The following is a 19,603-nucleotide window of genomic DNA, read 5'->3' on the forward strand; positions in this document are numbered from 1 at the left end:
TGTTTTAAATTCATGCTTTGAAACTAATGTGATTTCAAATTCCTTTAATTGGTGTTTTGAATCCTTCTACCCTGGGGAGAATTTCAGCCACAGAAGTCCTTAATTAGGACCTGATTCGGTTGTCCTTACCCACACAAGATGCCCACTGTTCTCAGTGGGAGTTGTGCCTGAAGAAGGACTAAATAAGGACTCTGGCCCTGATCCCCAAAGGCTTTTAGGCTCCCAAGTGCCTTAGAGGATCTAGGCCTCTGGGATTACACTGCTGTGTATCTCACATGTGCTATTATTATACAGTGATGTAGCCAACTTTCTATAGCGAGGTGTGAAGGGGAGCACCCACTGCAAATGCCACCTAGTGGTGAGGGAGGGTGGGGCAGGTTGCTCTCTTCCCGGGCATTACCTTTTCTCACCATACCGCCACCCTGTAGAGGTCTGTCCTTTTAGCATCTCCGCCCACCAGGTCCCGTGTTCAAGTCCAGCCCTTTCAGGGGGCACATAAGAGTTCAATGATGGGGAAGTCTTCAGAAGGTAGCAAGGGCTTCAGGACTTCCCCCTTGGGTCGGGGGCCTGGAGCCTTGTACCTTCAGGGTCTTCCCCGTCTAGGTACCCCATGAAGGGACAGGATTCTGTCATTGGCCACTCTTCAGGAGGTGATAGGGGAGCCCAGGTCCACCTTCTCCAACAGGCTTCAATCCAGCGCCCAATGGGAGGTAGCTAAGCCCTGCAGCTATGCAGTTGCCTGCCTAAACCCCTTCCCACCCAGGCCCTCTTGGCTCCCAGGGTACAGCAAATAACTGAACACACAAATAAAGTTTCTGACCTTCAAAAAGTCACGAGTCCCTCCCGTGCTCAGGTCAGCATCACCTAATCTCAGGCACAGGAGCTCCTGCACAGCCTCTTCCCGGCAGCTCAAAGCACAGGTCAGCTCAACTCCCCTGCCTACCTGCCGCAGAGCACCTCTGCTTTCCTTTTTGTGCTTCTCCCCCAGCATGTGCAGGCTTTGCAAGCGCAGTGGGGTGGGGCCTCCTAGCCCCAGAGCCACTCCTTAACCCTTTCTTCTTCAGGGCGGGGTTTGTATTGTACAAGTGGCAGATTTACATCATATTGCCCCCGGTTAGCTTCCTGCTGTGTGTAAATGTCAAGTTTCATGCAGTGTGCTGGGGCCTGACAATTCTCTCCTTTACACTGGAGCTTGTGAAGAGTAACTCTGTTTGTACAGGCTACAGAACCTAGCACAGTGGGTCCCTGGTCTCCTGGAACTACCCGTAACACTAGTCATTAATAATAACTTGGTTGAAATCAGTAGCGTATCACTGATATAAAGTCAATGATCAGGGTGTTTGCTTCCATCAGCAAACCTAGTGGACCTGGTTCAATGCTGCATTATTCCATTTGCAGGCCAGTTTAACAATTAATCAGCACTGGCATAAACCTGGAGGAAAGCAGCGGAAAACCAAGCCTAGAACCTGCACTGAGAAATGAGGGATTTTTTACCCTGGAACAAAATGAACATTTTCACCCATTTCCTCTCTGTGAAAAGTCCTTTTGAGCCTCCTACTCCCCCAGGCAGAACAGCTTGCTAACATTTAAAACAGCGTCAGAAAGGAGTTTATGGAGCTGGATAATGAGTAGCAGTGGGTAAGGTTTTCTAAGCAATTCATTGCAAGAAGCATGACAACTCTGCTAGGAAATGCACACAGACTCTTTTAAATATTGTCTAAATAATAATCCGTAACTGCTTCTGTCACTTTCATATGAGTAGAAGCAGCTTTCCAGATTGAAATATCCTAACCATGTTATTTTTACAAATACCACACGGGATTGGACTAAAATATAGACTACGCTAAGTGATGCCAAATTATACTGTTTACACTGAATCTGTTTTATGCAAGTGTTTAACTAACTGGTACTTTTTTTTTTTTTACACTCATACAACTGAAAAACATGCAGGACTCTTTTTATTGAGTACAAATTCACCCCTAGCTACAACCCTGAACATCAAGTTTCAGCTTGAATTTTTATTGCAAATTAAATCCTGAGAACTTTGGGTGAAAGTCTGGCCCCAGTGAAGTCAGTGGGAGTTTTGACATTAATTTTGGCAGAGCCAGGATTTCACACTGGATCTGTACTGGAGATGCTACAATAACCTTAACTTTAGTTGCACCAGTTTACACCAGAGGTGGTTAGATACTAAAGTGATAGGTACTTTACCATAGATGGATGGATATTTTTATTATTTGTATTATTATAGTATGTAGGATCCTCAGTGATGGACCAGCCCCCTATTGTGTGAGTTACTAACCAGGTTAGGTAGGTAGATAGGCAGGCAGGCAGGCAGTCTCCTATATAAAATAACTTGAAGAACATTTATCTCTGATGAACTCCAGTGATGTCAACACAGTTACATTAGGAATTAATTTAGACCTGCGAATGTCTGCATCTCTGCTTCTCTCTGCCTGAAGATGAGAGGACAATGTAGCTATGACAATTCACACCAGCTAAGGAGCTGGCCCTTTGTGTGTATGAATACTTAAAATGTCCTTATGTATATCCATTACAAATGTCTAAGTAGCACAGCTACTCTAATAAAGGGTGCAGTTTAAGAGCTAGCTAGCTATAAATAAAAATATGTACTTTCCATATGAAGCTGAACTGAGTGAAAATAACTTACAAAGATCACAAGCAAAGCCATCTGAGAGCATAATCAAAGAGAGGCAGCAAATCATTTGGGAAAATGCCTTGGAAACCAGAATGTCTGAAGTTTAGATTTAAATAGGACCAAAGACTCAGGAATGAGGGGGTGAGTTCCAACAAGCTGGGGCAACATGTCAGCCCCCTAATATATCTCAGTTCTGATCTAATGGGAATAGGACCAAATAAATGCATAGGCATGCTAAGGACCCCAGCTCCTGCAGTCAAGTGATAACCTCAGAATCTTGGTTTCATTGTTTGTTTAAAAAGTTATGGCTCTAGGGCTTATGGTTGGGAAGGAAAGCTTGAAAACATGACCCAAATGTAACTGACACAGCAACGTATGCCTGAGTCTGCAGAGTGCCTGAAACAATAGCTGTGGGAGGAGTGAACTGTTGCATTCATCTTAGTGCTCTGGGTAAGTCCCTGCTGACACCATAGCAAGGAACTCCTTGAGGGCAGGTATTGTTGTTCTTGCTGTTAACTGGTAGGTTTATTCAGTGGTAGACCTGTTAAAGCACACCTTTTTATACCGGGTGCCTGAAGTAAGGCCTCTAACATCACATTTGGATGCTTAAAGAGATGAGAATGACCTTTAATTCAGAGGTGCTGAGAGTCCTTCACCAATGCCAAACTTGCTAAACCCCGGTCTACACTACAGAGTTGGGTTGACACAAGGCAGCTTACATCGACCTAACTCAGTAAGTGTCAACACTAAAATTTCACTCCCGCTGACGTAACTCTCATGGAGGTGGAGTTATCATATCGAGGTATGAAGCTGTGTCAGTGTAGACACTGTGTTGCTTAAATCGACTGTTGCTGGCTTTCAGAAGCCATCTCACAAAGCTCCGGATTGACAGTACAATTGATACAAGCACTCTTGGTGCACTGCCGACACAAGAAGAAAAGTGTAGACATGCACAAGCAATGTAACTAAGTCAGCCTAACTTACATCGGCATACAGCCGATGAAGTAATTTTGTAGTGTAGACATGCCCTAACTGTTGAGGAAACAGACCAAAGCTGCTAAATCCAGCCTCCAGCTGCTGCCAATGGGTTTAGTTCTGCAAGGAGCCAAGTCTGAGAGACCTCATTGACTCCAGTGGGAATTCAAGGGAGCCAGCAGCACATTGTGGAATGAGGCCCAAAGTTTGGGCAAGTTGCTGTTGACATTGAAGGCCTGGTTTTGACTGATCTTCCTTGGTTCTCTAAGTGGGCAGCATTTCAGGAGCAGGAGATGCTCTCATGTCTCCCTGTTCTGAGTGGAAACAGAATGGAAGAAAAGAGTCCTGATTGTCCCCATGTATGAAATGTTACCCAACGTGTCCGAGATCGTTCACAAATTCTGTGGGACAGTCAAGAATGGAAGCCATATCCACAAGCCAGCGCCGAACCGCAAGACCAACCTTCCTCTCATACTGCTATGGCAATACTGTGGAGATGAATGAAGTACAGGAATGAAAATACTTCAGAGACTTATGAACGTTCTTAACTTCAAGCAAGTGAGAACCACAGCGGGCCCCATGGGCGAAGATTTTTAGGTGCCTATGTCTCATTGGGAGTTAGTCTGGCCTACTGTGTAAAGTGGCACATGTGCATAAGCCTTTGTAGGCTCAGAGTCCTAGGGCAAGAGTGTAGTTCGGCAGGGGGTTGCAAAATGAGAACCCTGGTTATTTCCTCTTTATTTTACACAGCAGAGCTTTCAGAAACTCTAGGCTGGGTGTCCACTGGCCGCTCCTTAAAAAATAATAAAAAAGGGAGAACCACATTGAGCCATGGAGTAAACAGTTTGGAAGCCAAATATAATTGGCTGGTGAACGCACATTGTGATTCAGGAGGGGAAAGCTTTTTTTAATCCAAGGAGCCGTGAAGCAAGGACAGCCATGCTGTCAACTTCCTGTGGGAAACAAAAGCCAAGGGAGAGCTAGATGCCGCACAAGCATGTCGGGACAATGGAGAGAGCATTACCTCAAGCCTCCAGTATGTGGCTTAGTAACTCTTATGATATTTCCAAAGCCAGGCCATTCATTTTAATATCAGAGTCCAGTGATTTGAAGTCAGCTCCCTCCCAGGGGTTTTCAGCATTACAGAGAACGTTCCTATTCTGGATAAAAATATAACACATCAGCCCATAATTGCCTATTCTTAATGCAAAGGGCATTTAGTTTGTATAATGTTTCTGCATTGAGAGGTGTTTTCAAACCAAGGAAACAGAGAATAAATACATTATTGTGTTTGCATTTTATAATTGTAGCATGAAGCCAAACCAGGGTGTGAATGCTTCAGCCAGCAACACATCTGGTACTGTCCCGGTGGGAAGGATGGGTTTGCCTCTGGGAATAGTGACCCTGACTAGCAGCTGTGCACCAGGTGTCTAACATACCTGTGAAGTATCAGGAGCCTCTAGCGCTGACTCTTGTGCCTGTGCGGAGTCCCATGGAACCTGACGGGATTCCTTGTGGATGCAGAGGACTGCACTGGGTATCTTGATGCAAGAGCAGGGCCTAGTACATCAGTGATGGTATTGGCCTGTAGGAAAGACAGGATATGAGCCTAGGCAGACACATGGCTTTGCTGTATCTCATTCACAGGACCCAATTCTACTCTATATTATATCAACTCCATCCTCGTGTAACTTAGTTACACACACCACAGTTGCTGCAGGTCTCTGTATCTAGAACTGCCTCTTGTCTTTGGTGTACAAGGCAAACACCATCTCTCCATCTGAATCCCTTCTTACAGCACCCATCTTCCATAGGGTGTATCTGTGTTAACCCACTTTCGGAAAAGAAAAACCTTGACAAACCCCATGGGACAGAAAGAACGAACCACATGTGAAAGGTATTAATCATGTGATTCACTGCACTTATAGAAGAGGCCAAGATACTGCAGTGATGAGGGTGGGGTAAGAACCTGAACTGAATTAAAGGGCCCTCAAGTGATTCTCCAAGGAGTTTTTGCCAGTCCATGAAGATGGTCCTGGAGATGTAAACTATCTTCTGCTCCTCGGACAAAAGCTCATGAGAGTCTTGCCCGACTCCAGCACACTCTAAATTGCCCAGTGCAGCAGCTCTTCCGGCTGCTCTGGACAGATCAGGTTGGACTCACTCCCCTGCTGGCCCCTTCATGCCAGGGGAAAGGGCGGGGAGAAGTAAAGGAACCTTACCAGCACTGATTTCCACAGTGGGAGGAGTCCCCCAGCACTGGCACTGTGGAGACAGCCATAAGGCCACCTTCCAAGGACTCCTCACAAGCCTGGGGTTTAGGGAGTGTGTCAGGGCAGAGCTGGGGAATATGGGAGGTGGCTTGTGGAGAATCGGGAAAATCGGATCTCACCCAGACACTGTGCCATAGCCTCATCCCTTCAAGCTGTTGCTTTACCATTCTTGTCTTTCATGTGGGGTTCAGAGTGGTCCTGAAGCAGAGCCATTGCAAAGGGGAAGAAGCACTAGGAGCTCTGAATCCTTGTATTACTGAAAACCCCAGGCTCGCTGTTTCACGTGGTCATGACCAGTAGGTGTGTCATGCAGGGAGCTGGGTGAGGCACAATCTGCACAAAGGTTTCCAGTCTACAGCGCTTTCTTACAACAAGCCATTGAAATCAGCTCCTCTGGTCCCATTCTTGTGTTTAAAATTGCTCTGCCCTTCTGTGTGTCTGGAATGTGCTTCAGAACTTGTCAGGCACTCTCTGTTTGTTGTTTTGTGTCATGAGCCCATTTCACCACACAGCATGTAGCTTTCAGGCTTTCCATCCCTTGGTTCTGCATGCAGTTGTCATTCCATTCCATCGTGACACATTGTCTAGCTAAAATCCAAGCTGGGTTCAAATATTCGTACTTGGGAGAAATGTGCTGCAAGGGCGCCAGTCCTCTGAATAATTGTAGCGTGCCCCCAGTGCCCTAGAGATGGCAGAATTAAAGACACTCAGCCTTTCAGATTTTGCCTCTTTGTTGGCTAGGTGGGGCTACTGCTTTTCGTTGGGGTTAGCCGGAGCAGAGCAGAAGAGACACTAGGCGAAAGGCTGCATATACCTAACAGGTGTTTGAGTATGATCCATTAGCAGGACGAAAGAATGTGCATGATGTGGTACTTCTCTGATCAAAACTCTGTTCAGTCATGTAGAATTATTTCTGGTTTTGTGTAAAATGAGCCTTTTACAGAGGTGTGGATTGTCATCAAACACAATCTTTCTGTTCAAAGCTCTCCACTGTTTAGCCCTGTCGCACTTAGATGACCTGTCGTCGTACAGTGACATCAACCACTCCCTAAATGGCACCAGTGATCTCAGTCATGTCTCCCGGCACTTGCAGCTATGTTGCCATCTAAGCTTCCACTGTGCCCACCTTCAAACTCCTCCCCCAAACTCACCTGTACTCTAATGCATGCAGGAAACTGCCATCCGACTACTGCTAGGCACATGGTGAGTTGTGAGGACAGCTCCTGGCTTGCTAAGAATTGCACCCATAGCTAGTCTGTGTTTGAACAGCTCAGTCTAGGTACCTGCCCTGAGCTCCTCAGCTCCCACTTGTTTGTCTCAACCAGCTGCTCATTTTGCGTTTTAGATTGTAAACACTTTGGGGCCAGGGCTGGGTCATGGGTGGGGCTGCCCCGTCACACCCCCTTCTGGTCAGCAATGGCACTGCAGGAGCTCCTGCCCCGGTTACAAGGTGTGTTGACCTATGCGGAGCAGGGCAGCCCTTGCCGTCAGCTCAGTGTCAGACTTTAACAGTCAAACTAGAACAGACTCAGAATTTAGCTGTTTTCACCTTTAAACTAACAAACAAGCATGAAAGGGCATCTGTTCGGGTACCACGCTCTGAGCCAGGGCCTGGTCTGGCTCTGGACTAGCATTGAGGACCCCCTCCTGTCCCATGCTTACTCAGCATTGCCCTGAGAAGATGCAAGCAAGCGTTCTTAAATGGAAGGCTGGCTCCCAAATGGGCAGTGCCTCCTGAAGGCCCCTGTAGGTCTCTCAAGTTCTAAGACTTGGTGGTAGCCTGGCCCCAGTAGGTTTTCCTTGAGTAAGAGGGTATCAGGGCACCGACGTCTCCAGCAAGGGGCAGAGAAGCCCTGATAGACCCCGTTACAGACTGTCACTGACTGGCTGAAGAGTGCCCAGCACAGCCGGGCCCAGCTTGGCTGAGGCCTGCCGGTGCTACCGTGATATAAATGCTAAATAATGATTATGAATGTATTATTATTAATAATAAATAGCAAAGGTAAGGACGTTTGCAGTATATGTCATATTGCCAACTCCATGCATTCAAAATCATCAGACCCCCAAAATCATGAGAGTAACATAAAAATCATGAGATTTGTTTTTAAATGGTATCTTTTGAGTTCTATCTGTTGACCTTTATGTTTCTGAGTCTTTAGGTTACACTTGGATCATGTTCTCAAGCTTTTCTGTGTAACCACGAGGGCTACAAATTTAAAATGATCTTTTTAAATGAAAGCTGAGACTTTGACCTAATCCCCTGTTTCTAGGAGCTGGAGCTTTAAACAAAACGCCACGAGACTCATGATAAAATCATGAGAGTTGGCAGCTCTGTTAAACTCACATCCCATTGGGTTCCAGACTCTCGGAACAAAGAATGTCGACCATACTTACAAGATGGGGAGCTCTGTCCTGGGAAGCAGAGACTCTGAAAAAGATTTGGGGGTCATGGTGGGCAATCAGCTGAACATGAGCTTCCAGTGTAACGCTGTGGCCAAAAGGGCTAGTGCAATACTTGGATGCATAACAGGCAAATCTTAAGTAGGAGTAGAGCGATTATTTTACCTCTGTATTTGGCAATGGTTAGACCACTTCTAGAATACCGTGTGCAGTTCTGATGTCCAGAATTCAAGAAATATATTGATAAAGTGGAATCTTTTGGAGAGGGTTCAGAGAAGAGCCATGAGAATGATTAAAAGATTAGCAAACATGCCTTGTAGTAATAGATTTAAGGAGCTCAAACTATTTAGCTTAACAAAGAAGATAAAGGGGTGACTTGATCACAGTCTGTAAGTATCTACATGGGAAACAAATATTTGATAATGGGATTTTCAGTCTAACAGAGAAAGGTACAACATGATCCAGTGGCTGAAAGCTGAAGCTATATAAATTATGATTGAAAATAAGGTACACATTTTTAATAGCGAGTGTAATTAACCTTTGTAGCAATGTACCAAGAGTCATGGTGGATTCTCCATTGCTGACCATTTTAAAATCAAGAATAGATGTTTTTCTACAAGATCTGCTCTAGAGATTGTTTTGGGGAAGGTCTCTGGCCTGTATTATACAAGAGGTCAGACTAGATGATCACCAGTGGTCCCTTCTGGTCTTGAATATTTTCACTTGCAAATGTTCAAACAGATAAAGCCAGTATAGAATGGTTTCCTGCCAGCTGGCCCTGTGCAAGGGGAGTAAGAATGAATACACAATGAGTCAAGTGTGAACCATCATGATAATATTCTGGCTGCTACTTCCCTGAGGGTTTGGGGAAGGAGGACTCCAGTGATTTCAGCAGTCCCTTCCAAGATTGCTGAGTCCAGGCCAGGATTTATATATATTTATATTTCTCTCCAATAAGGGTATCTCCAACTGCTTCAGGCTATTTTCACAAGCAGCACTGGGTGCAAATAATCTCACCAATGATGGGTATGTGGAGGAGGATTTGGAACATGTTCTCACAAAAGAACCAATTGATGAATTATGGCTGGGACCAATCCCTGAAGATCCGGGGCAGGGAAATTCAATTCTCATTATAGGGTGAAGCAATTTATTATTAACTCCAATGCAGTTGAAATCTGGTCCTCAAGGTACTGGTGACTGTACAGCTAGCCCAAGGAGCTTTAATCAAAGTAGACACAGGGTCAGAGAAAAGGAGTGCTATTATCCTCAATTTCACAGGTAGAGAACTGACTCAGCCAGTCACAGCAAAACAGGGACTTGACCCCCCAGCTGCTAGATCACAGTCCAGTGCCTTAATTTCAAGACATTCTTCTTACTTTGCTGAGGAGGAAAATGGTGAGATTTTTCTTCTGTCAGCCCTGCAAAGGGTGTGGGCATGATAGAGAACCTTGCTTACAGAGGGTGAAACTTTACAGAGATTTTCCCTACCAGGAATTTAGTTTTGGAGACTTTGTCAGTGACAATGCTGAAAAATCCCTCCTCAACATCCAAATTAAATTGCACATTTTCAGGATATTCAACCCCTTTCTGAGCATTTTCCATTACTGTGACTTGCAGAGTTAGTGGAAATACTATGAAAATGATAAAGTATCATCATGTTTTTGGAGGTTTTTTTTTTTTTTTTTTTTAAATCTACTTGGACTACATTTATCAGCATTGATGCTTAGTTTATAAAGTGGGAAATGTTTCTTTCATGACCCAGGAAATAGGAAAGCTTCTTCATAGCTACATGTTTTAAAAAACATAAATAATTGTATATGTGTTTCTGTTTTATGTTGCTGTAGGATTATTTCCCTAGCATGTGGTTTGTGCAGTCTTGTAATTGTCTTATTAGGCCAGTTTGGGTTTCAAATTGTACCTCTAGTACAATGTTTATGATGTTTGCTTTGGAAGGAATTGTGGGATATAGAAACATATGGATCACCTTATCATATATAAAAAGGATCCAGTAAAAAACTGGCTTGAATTACATGATTATGATATATACACACTCAACGTTCATTATTTGGATAGTCACATATTTAGGACATTAGATGCATCTCTGCTTTTTGTTAGTTTGGATATACATCCACATCACCAGAACTACACATCTCTCTGCTGCAGATTCGTTCGTGTAAACATTGCAGATCCCAAGCTAGGTAGAATTAGTTGTTGTTATTGCAACTTGTAAAAGGGTTAAAGCACCATTCTCCTTTCTGATTTTCTTTTGACTAGCTGGTCTCGCCTCCAATACTCGGCACTTCTGTTCTAGTCAGACTTTTATACTGTGCCCATCACCATGGTATCTAAGCACTTTCCAACTGTGATTACATGACCTGATTAGCATCTGTCACATGTGGTTCTTTCTCTGTTCCTCTCCCCAGATGGAACACTGCATATAGACCTTTTAAAATAATAACAATACCAAGTAGTGCTTAGAGAGCACTTTTCATCAGTAGATCTCAAAGTGCTTCACTCTCTTTTAAATGCATTTATCTTCACAAAACACCTAGGTGGTATTATTATGAGGTGGCCTCATTTTTACAGATTGGGAACTGAGACCCAGAGAGGCAAAGTGACTTGCCCAAAGTCATCCAGAAAATCTGTGGCAGAGCAGGGATTTGAATGCAGGCTCTCAAAGTATTGCTAACATATGCTGTGCTGTATATTGAGGAAGGCTCATCAAAGAAGTGTGTATGGCACTGCCAATGGACAGCGGTGAGGTGGTATTGAACCGGTTCCCAGAAAGATCTGATTCCTGAACAAAGATAGTTTGTCTTTATGGGAGACTGTTCTCTTGTACCCAAGGAGCAGAGTTGGGATCACAATCCTCAGCCCAAAGCTTCAGTCAATCTTTGCCATTCAGCACCTTGAAGATGGGGCCTTTGCTCTTGAACCTGATGTGATATTCTTCAGGAAGCCAGCATAGGGTGTGAAGGCATTTCCAACGTGAATGGAGAGCCAACTATCAGACTGGTCTAATATAGCTGTGTCTCCATCTCAAACAATGGAGGGTATCCCGACTGGAATCTGCTCAGGAGGCAGATGTGATATAAATCACATGGTGCTGTTTCAGCTCCCTAATAAGATGACTGAAAGTTTCATGAACAAGAAGTGGGAAATGTAAAAAGATTTGGAGATGGCAAAGCAAGCCTTTTGGGAGCCATCCTTTGTACAAGTGCACATTCACATGAGCATTCACAAGACTTTTATTAGCCACAAACAAAAAATCCCTCAGATAAATGTCCATGGAAAATTAATAAAAAGGATTGTGAAGGCCATCTGAGGCCAATTTATACCCCAACTGATGCTCTGGTCTGCAGTATTGATCCAGCTCTTGGTTTGGGAACCCCTGGATATCAACATCAGAAACCAAGTCAAACTCAGGGAAAACATCCTATCTGGAGTCAGCAGCAATTGCAGTCAGAGTCCAAGGCCAGAAGGGGCTATTCTGATCGTCTAGTTTGACCTCCTGCATAATACAGACCAGAGAACTGCCCCAGCATAATTCCTGGCTGAACTAGAGCATATATTTTAGAAAAACATCCAGTCTTGATTTTAAAATGGCCAGCAAGGGACAATCCACCAAGACACTTGGTAAATTGCTGCAGGTGTTAATTACCCTCACTGTCTGAAATGAAATGAATGGAGTGCTGGTGCCAGAGGAGTTTGTGGGGGTGTAGCTCCTTTCACATCAACAGGGTGTCATGCTGGGCCACAAAACCATAAAACTATCAAAGTGTTGCTACCTCTTGCAATCTTTTTGGTGGGTCTTGCAATATTAGACATGCCCCTTAAAGCCCCAGCCCCTGGAGTCTTGTGATTATATGAGAATCTCAGCATTCATTTTTAAGAAGAGTATGTTTCTAACCCTTAGAACTCAGCTGGGCAGCAGGGACAGAGAACAGAGTCATGGCTCTGCCCTCACCCTGCCCCACTGGGACAACTCAGCCTGCCAGCGTGCTAGACTTTCCCAGGAGGTGTGCTCAGAGCACACAAGACTGGACAAATTAAAGGGCAAAACCATACTTGACCAATGTGGGTTACACAGCGACTATGTGGAGACTTGTGGCCACTAGATCTGTGCAAACATGGACCCATTATTCACTTCTCCCAAAATTCCCTCTCTCATCTGGTTTATATGAACCCGGAACAAGGCCTTGTAATGTGGATGATGAGTCTCTCTGCAATTGCTTTCAGAAATGCAATGCAAATTTGGCAGTCCAATTGTACTAGGGGCCTTCAGCAATCTCTGTGCTACCGGTAAATTCAGTGTAACCTTGATTAAAGATTGCCATTCCTTTGACTGGACTATCCCCATGCAGATATAAGGCTGGCAATGTAGAGTTATGTCTAGTTTGATTTTAAACTAAGTATGTCAAATTTGTCCCCGCCCTTGTTTCTGGTCTACATAGGAGCTTTATGAAGTTGCTGCTGCAACTTCCAAAAACTAAACCAGTACAGTTTCATACTTTTAGCACCCTAAATCCCGGGTTCAAATCCCCGTGACAGTCCATGAGAAGTAAGTTATGGGTTCCCATCAGTTCATGAACAACTTTTGTTACTTCCTGGTTTACTAACGATATCCTAGAGGGTGACATCATACGTCTCATTACAGCCCATACCATTTTAGGAGAGCACTGAAAGAGACATTCTGGGATACCTCCAGCAAAGTCAGAAGCACACAGAGGAGGCAAAGCATCTTTTTGAAAAGCAAGTGAGAATTTATTCTGTACTGAATGGCTCTCTGTAGCCATATATATAGTCATTATTATGCATAGAAATCCAAACATGTCAGTTTTCCTTCTTGCTTTGAAGTTCACCTTTGAGATATATGGCAAATTGTTATGTTTGTCATTTAGTGACAGCTATCAAATATTTTCAGAGGCCAAAACAATATCACAATGGAACATTGCTCCTATTGATGACTCAGTGGAAATTTAAAATGAAAAATGACAGAAGCTGTGCTAGTAGCCGGTGTTGTGGTTTGAGAAAGACTCCTTTTTCCCCCCCGTCAAGGATGGAATAGTGAGTCTCCAAACTACAGAGCTTTCAGAATCTATTCAGTCAGGGCAGCCAATGTGGTGAACTTTGGGGAGAAAGTTTTTCCTTCTGCTTTTATGCCAAGTAAAGAGTTGAAGGACTTTTAAAATATGCATATGTGTTCTGACTTTACTGGAAAAGCTCTTTTCAGGGAGGATGAAATATAGGTCTCATAGCTGGATGCTTTATATGCTCCGGAGGCCAGTATAATCTTTGTATGGGATTACTGGATGCTACTGCTCCAAGGTCAGAGCACACCAGTAATTACACAGCTAACAATAACATACATGGGAGACAAATTGGTGACTCATTGTGTTTGTCGTCACACAGCAGGAGCTGGTCAAAACGTCCTTGGCAACGAGATCAGATTTCTTAAGAAATCTGCTAGTCCCAGCTCCTAGCTAGTACCAGCAGGTGCTGCCTTGTGCTGAGAATTTCCCATATTGACTGTAGATGGGTGTTGCAATTTCATGGACCAGTGCAGCATCAAAAAGTCACTGGTAAAACTCTCATTGGCTTCTGTGGGAGTAGAGGGAATAGGCCAACGCTGAGAACGTCTATAGATCCTACCCTGGGAATCCAGCGGTGAAATCCGGGCTCTGTTGAAATCAGCAGCAAATTCTCTTTAATGTCACCTCTAAGTTCCAGTCAAGGCTCAGACTTGTCCATCCTCATTCCATGGCCCTAGGCAAGTCACTTACTTGCTCTTTTTTTGCTTCTGTTTCTCCAGCTCTCAGTGGGATGCACTATACAGGGTTTCTGTGAGAAGAAATAGTTTATAAAGCACGTTTCTTATGTTCCCCAATCAAATCTTTTGACTGGTCAATTTTCTTTACTGGATAATGTTTGTAAATCAACGGTGAGTTTCGCTTGCCAAGATCCACGGAGACCTTACTATTCATTCATTAGTGTACAAGCGGGTTATACTCCATGTACTTATGAAGGAGTTTTTACAAATCCTGACCGTTTCAGGAATTTTATTAATTCAAAGAAATCACAGGGGAAAGTGTGTTTTTTTGGCACGGCTAATCTGTGGGCAGAACCAAATACCACATGACTAAGTGGCTGACCGCACTCCAGTCTTAATGAACAGGGGACAGGAGGAGTGAAAAGGGTGCAAATAGCCCATACGTTGAACATCTTTCATCCAGCGTGCTCAGTGAGTCCTTACCAATAAGGAATAGAGTTGTAGGAAATCAGGGTTGATGCCCAGATTATTTGCTAACAAAACAAAAAAAGGCAACATTCATAATTATGATTCCTTATGAGTGGTTCAACCAGCTCTATTATTTACAGCACACCATCAGCATGCAGGACCCTGTACAAAACATAGAGGAGGGCCTGGCTTCTGCCCCAAGAAACTGACATTGCAAGGCTAGACCTCGGCTGCCACGCTGGGGTTTCAAAAGGGAACTCGTTTCCTGGCAGAGCTGAACACTGGGCAGCCAGAACACTTCTGCTTGTGCCTCTTGCTGGAAAGCGAAGCCCTCTGGGTGCGGTGCTCTGTCCCCATCTAGCTGGCCAACAGAGGGGTGAGCCTGTGACAGCCTTGGCTAACAGAGGTGGGTCTTTTAGCTCAGGCAGTAGAGGCTCATGCTTAAAAATTGAGAGGCCCTGTGTCCGTCCCTGCTGCTGCCCCTCCGAGGGTGCGCTGCTACACCGGGCGAAAGCTAGGAAGGTATAAGTGCTGTTTCAAGCCTATTCCCTGACTGCTTGCAGCCACTGATATGGGAGCAGGACCCTTTCATGTCCCCCCTCAGCAAACACACACGAAGCTGTACAAGCTGCAGAGCGCCCTAGTGAACTGATGGAGGGCTCGGCTCTGACATTAGTATTAACTAGAGCTAGGCAAGTGTTTCTTGCAAAAGTTATTCTCAAAGACACTGGCCTGCTTTCAAGACAACTCAAAAAGCCTTTTCCACGTAACATTTCTGGTGAGCTTCTGGAAGAGGAGGCACTTGTGTATCTCATCTTCTGTGCAACATAATAGATTAAACAGAGGGTGGAAGCTGGGGGGTCCTGAGTTCTGCTCCCCCCCTCTGTCACTGACTGGCCTTAATAACACTTTGTGTTTATACAAACGCTGCCCCCTGCTTGCCTTCACGGTTCCCATGTCTCAGATTACAGACAGTGCTTCCAACTGCAGCAAGGGCTCCCCAGTGAATGTGGGTTTCCAATGTGTACTGGAAGCACTTGGAATCTCACTGCAAGAAATTATCAAGGCATAAATCCAGAGTGACCATGAGGGTGGAATTCCCAGAAGAGTGACAGGAAGATACATTCCTTAGTGCCTCTAATCTAATGCATAATGGATAAGCCTCCGAAGGTCAGCAATCAGGCACAGTCAGGTAAGTGCTGTGCCTCCAGATTAGCATGATTGTCTGAACTGTAGCCCCTTCTCTGAACCTATTGGGATTCCCGAACTGGGCAGGACAGCTCATAAAAACAGCCTCTCGTGATTTCTCGCACTTCCTGCCTGGCCTGGCTGGACACGCTGTGTGATCAGCCTTTCTCGTGGTATGTCCAGTCCCAGTTACTTCTGAAACCAAGGGAGAGCAGCCAGAATGGAAATGGGGGAAAGTTATCCAAGATTTTAATTAAAACCTCCAGAAAGGTTTGGGATGAAGGCTCCGGACGGTTCTCATTTTATCCAAGCTAGAACCCCATCTTGCTCTTCCTCTTCCATCTGTTCTGGTAGCTGGCTCTCCATAGCTTCTTCCCTTCTCCAGCACTACCCCGGGTGCTTGGAATAGTCATCTTCTTCTCATTTCCTATATGCTCACCCTCTGCATACAAATCCCACTGGGAAACACGCATCTTCTGCAAAGCCTCAGGGATAACCCAGTAGAGGAGTGTGTTTCCAAAATCCCTCCCTGCTTTGCAGTCAGTAAACCTTCTGGATAGCTTGTCAATCAGCCAGAGCATACAGTCAACTAAACTGGGTTTACAGCTGCTTTGCATTGCAGTGCAAAGAAACCAGAGAAAATACCTCAGTTTCCTCCTACCCCCTGCCCTCCAAATTCCACCTGATTCTTACACCTCCCTCCATTCCCCTGCTCACACCCCAAATCCCTCCTTCACTGATATTTCTCTGAACACACACACACATTTCCTCCTCCAGTCCCATACAAACACACTTTTAGTTTTCCCCTCCTGCCCTCACTCTTGAGTAGATCAACCAGTTCTGAAAAGACATATTTAGGATTATGGTCATTTTGGCCACGGTTTTTCATACTTAAAAGTTCATCCCTCAACAGAGGCTGGTGCTTCAAAATCCTCCCCTTCAGAGAAACTCAGGAAAAAACGGGCCCTCTTTCAAAATGGCTGCCATCATCTATCGTTCCAGAACAGGGACTGAAGTCACAGCCACCATCAGTGAAGGTGCCATCTTTAAAAATTGCAACCACCTCCCATTGTTCCCAAAGAAAGTGCTGCACGTGGCTCCAGTCCCACTAAGAACAGTGACCGATAGGTGCCCATCTCAAAATGGCCATCTTTGTGGTCAAGTTGTGACCTCAGTGCCTTTGAGACCATTGATAAATGGCAGCCATTTTTAAAAAGGGCAGATTCCCCGATGCACCAAGCAGCCAGAGCCCACTGGCTAGTTAAGATGGATTTACAGCTGCTCTTCAGTTAGCTGAAGTGCACTGGTGAATCTGGCCCTTAATATTTAGCTGATTTATTGGTTAGAGGACTGAGTTGGTGAGATCAGCGCTATATGAAGGGCAGCAGGGACAGCCCAGTCTCCGTGTTCCAGTGTTTCTACGCTAAGGGATCCCCCTACGCTCCTATCCCTGTTCCTACAGCATTAGCCAGGCTGTCCAGTGGAGCCCAGACAGCAGTGCCCTGATGTCCAAGCCAGGATGGGGCTATAGAACATTTAAAGAGCATTTAATGATAGTAGGACTGAATAATCTACCAATGAGAACTCTTGACGTGAGTCCAACCCCCTTTCAGATTATTGAGCAGTTCCAAGCAATAGACTTGTTCCATGAAAATTAGCTATTGATGAAGACTGGAGATTGCTTGAGTTAATTCTGATGTCACAACGGCCACACAAATTACCTGAGCCATTAACCTGGCTTTTTCTTTAGCCTATATAATCATTGCAATTAGCTACAACAGTTACTAATTGACCTTATTTACAACCTGATCTCTTCAACTATAGCCTGTAAGTAAGATTTCAGTGAATTTTAACTATTATGGAAAGTTTGAAGAATCTGTTATTCGGTTACTAAGCTTATCTGGAACAAAGAAAAGACTGATGCATTGGATGTATTGAAAACTTTTAAATGGTGAAATATCACTTTAAATGCTTCAAATTTAAATTCCTTGGCCTGCTTGCAGGCTAATAGTTCTGTGGGATCTGGGCCTAGCACCACAGCTGTCAGTCTGCAAAGAGGTAGCCCACAGCAAGGTGGGGTGAATTGAACCTCTCAGTGTTTGGGAGCAGCTTGCTTTGGCTCACTCTGGTTTTGGTTCTTGTGTGTTAAAATTCTGGATTTTAAGAAATAAAGTTGTGTTACGCTGCAACTTTCCAGAAAGAGTGTTATGTTTATGACATAGAGAGAAATTAGATAAAAACATAACAAACAAGACAGGTCCATTTCTCATTAATTTTAACTTAAAAACTAATTAATGGATTTACTTGCAAAGACTCTAAAAATTAATTTTGTGCCCAAAGAGTCAGTGCTGAATATTTAGGGAGGATACACTGTATTTTTCATACACAGCAAGATACTAAATCCCTGCTTTAAGGAAAAATGCAACTCAGCCTTAACTATGATGTCATGACGCGTACTTCCATAATGATCTTCCAGTAGATAACATAACTTCCAGTATCTAGCAATGGTAAAATGCATTTTTTCTTATTTGCCGTTTGTCCTGTGTTGGGTAGTTACCTAAATCACATGATATTGTTCTTGTTCCCTGATTGGCTTATTTACATAACTAACCATACATTAAAATACATAAATAAACACAGTTAATTCCATAAAACACCAATCAGGAAAGAAGGGCAGTGTCATATGACATGGATACCTGATCAGCTCAGTACACATCAGTGATTTGTGAAGGCACCTGTTCCTTTGGTGTAGACTGGGTTTGGTTCTCACTCAGACAGTTGTTTAAAGTTTAGTTGGGGGGTTTTGTTTTCACTCCGCTCACCGATAATCCCCAAATGCTGAGTCTCTGCTTGGAGCACTTTGAAGCGCAGCTCTGCTCCCTCAGCTGCTCCTAATCTGCACTTGCTTTTCCAGGATTTAGAAAACAAAATTCCCCACACATTTGTTCCTTCTGAGCCTCTTCCCTGCCCACTGCCTCCCCCTTCTCCCAGCCCCTCACAAACACACCAGGGATGCCCCAAGGCTGCTGCTAAAGGGAGCCAGCACTGGAGATAAGCGTGGGATCGCTTCACACGGGCACATCCTGGCAGGCTCAGAGGTCACGGCCGTGGGGAATTCTTACTCCTCCTTTGCTTTTGTTCCATTTACAAAACCAAAACCAAAAGAGTTTAAACCCCCCTGAAGGTTCAATGGGTTTGAATATTTTGGCCCATCGTGATTTATACATGTCAATAGGATAAGCATTCCACATTGCATATGACTTTTATGGCCAGCATTTCACCTCCTATTTGGGCACCTACATGCAATTGTCAGTGTTGAGCACTTTGAAAAGTGACCCTTACTTTCCCTGTGCTTTGCCTGTCTGTGAAGCTGTTGTTTAGCTGTGTAAAGTATGAAAGACACCACACACAACAGAAATGTACCAGTGTGTTGCATTGTCTCTGTATGCTATTTCTGAAAACACAATATGTATGTGCGTTTCTGGGGCAATTCTGGCCTTTGTTCCCCATCTCAGAAGCCTGTTGTTTAATTGTATTTAGCCTCCACAGAAGAAACAACCGTACTGAAGCTTAGCACAAAGATCCAAACACTTTGCTAACCTGAAATCTATCCCCTGCCCTTGCTTATAATTTATTTTACCCTCAACCCCATACATTTGTAAACTACATAAACAAACACAGTGCCCAGGACTGGTGGATAAGATTCCAACCCACAGAGCTTTTAGAAGTTCACAGAATCCCCTAAGATACGAACTCAGCAGCGCAAGGGTAACATTGCACAATAGGCTTTTAGAGCTTATTTTACCATTGAAAAATATTTTGAAAGTAGCAAAAAGACATCAATTTTGGATTCTCCCTCTCCCCCCCATT

The sequence above is a fragment of the Emydura macquarii genome, unplaced genomic scaffold (genome assembly GCF_026122565.2).
Source record: "Emydura macquarii macquarii isolate MOO-44397 ecotype Brisbane River unplaced genomic scaffold, CSIRO-AGI_Emac_v2 contig_67, whole genome shotgun sequence".
NCBI lineage: Eukaryota > Metazoa > Chordata > Testudines > Chelidae > Emydura > Emydura macquarii.